Raw genomic sequence first — 1,984 nt, 5'->3', positions numbered from 1 at the left:
GCAATTGGTGATAACCTTATATGCTGTGGTGGATACATCCGTGGTTGATACTAGAGGTCGAACCGTGCGACTTGACGCGCGCTCGCTCTTTCACCCATGCTCACATGTGTGTGTGTGTGTTTAGGTTTGTGTACCATACCTCGTATGTCTCTCTGTGTTAGCACTCTCACTTTCAGCGCCACGGTCCGACAAGGATGCGGATCGAGCACGCCATGCTGCGACAGCTACCCCCCTATTGAGGGGTCAGGACGGTCAGTTTGGTTAGAGTGTGAGATAAAACTGGTTAGGCACTCAAGGATGTGTGCATCGGTCGGGTTGAGTCGTCCGATGCGCCATATGCGTTCAACGTGTCGATGTTCATGTGTCCTGCAGTTCACATTCTGACGCGAATTTAGCTGCGGTCTTCATCGATCCCATGAGCCGAGTGATCCCCTGCCTAGGGTTTAACGTACACACCGAACTAGTTGATGAATGGAACCGAAGTCCATCCATCCATTATACACATACCAACACACAACTCTGGTTCCCTAGTACCACACAGCAGGGCGCCCACGGCCCGACGGTTGCGGAGCCGAGCACGCCAAAGTGCGACTGTCGATCACCCTTTGTGACACGACAATCAGTCAGTGTATAAGGTACCCGGTACTCAAAGTGTGCATCTTTACTGACCTTCGCCGAGGCAGTGGTTATGTGTATCCCTTTGAAAGAGTTGCTTTCGCTCAACTCTACCAAGTGTGCTACACCATCTTGTGGTTGTAGCGTGCGCGTCAGCATATTGTGCCGACGATGCGTTTGGCAACCTCACTCTCGGACTTGTTTGATGGGTAATGATATGTCCATTATACACAAACCAACACACAACTCTGGTTCCCTAGTACCACACTGCAGGCGCCCACGGCCCCGACGGTTGCGGAGCCGAGCACGCCAAAGTGCGACTGTCGATCACCCCTTTGTGACACGACAATCAGTCAGTGTATAAGGTACCCGGTACTGCCAAAGTGTGCGTCTTTACTGACCTGCGCCGAGTCAGTGGTATGTGTATCCCTTTGAAAGAGTTGCTTTCGCTCAACTCTACCAAGTGTGCTACACCATCTTGTGGTTGTAGCGTGCGCGTCAGCATGTGATGCCGACGATGCGTTTGGCAAACCTCACTCCCGGACTTGTTTGATCGGTAATGATCCTTCCGCAGGTTCACCTACGGAAACCTTGTTACGACTTTTACTTCCTCTAAATCATCAAGTTCGGTCAACTTCGGCCGTGCCAACTGCAGCTCACGAAGGAACCGCGGAAGGTATGCCTCCAGAGACCTCACTAAATAATCCATCGGTAGTAGCGACGGGCGGTGTGTACAAAGGGCAGGGACGTAATCAGCGCTAGCTAATGACTAGCACTTACTAGAAATTCCAGGTTCATGGGGACCGTTGCAGTCCCCAATCCCAACTAAATGAGCATTTGGGTGATTTCCCGTTCCTCTCGGAATGGGGGCGCCTATTGGCGAGAACACGCTGCTGCCCACATTGTAGCACGCGTGCAGCCCAGAACATCTAAGGGCATCACGGACCTGTTATCGCTCACTCTCACCTTGCTAAACACAAGTTGTCCCGCTAAGCAGGGCAAACTAGTGCGACGACCGCCCGCGAAGGCGCCGCCGCCCCGTAACGTCAGGTGCGCCCGGAGGCACACTGCTGACAGCGTTCTAGTTAGCTTGTTTGAGTCGCGTTCGTTATCGGAATTAACCAGACAAATCATTCCACGAACTAAGAACGGCCATGCACCACTACCCTTAAATTTGAGAAAGAGCTCTTAATCTGTCTTACCTCGATAAGTTCGGACCTGGTAAGTTTTCCCGTGTTGAGTCAAATTAAGCCGCAAGCTCCACTTCTTTTTTTTTTTTTTAAATTGCATTCGTTTATTCATTTAAATTTATAAAAGTTTTGCCGCGTTACTTATTTATAACAATAAACGATACAGAAACACGCATGAA

The 1,984-nt window shown here is 50.6% G+C and overlaps 1 pseudogene; it reads right to left on the bottom strand.

Moving 5' to 3' along the window:
- Positions 1 to 285: 285 nt before the first annotated feature.
- LOC118515764 lies at positions 286 to 444 on the bottom strand (annotated as a pseudogene).
- Between the last annotated feature and the right edge of the window lie 1,540 nt (positions 445 to 1,984).

Source organism: Anopheles stephensi, unplaced genomic scaffold, assembly GCF_013141755.1.
Source record: "Anopheles stephensi strain Indian unplaced genomic scaffold, UCI_ANSTEP_V1.0 ucontig187, whole genome shotgun sequence".
Lineage (NCBI taxonomy): Eukaryota > Metazoa > Arthropoda > Insecta > Diptera > Culicidae > Anopheles > Anopheles stephensi.
Note: the sequence above shows the minus strand (reverse complement) of the source record. Positions and strands in the feature narration are given on the sequence as shown.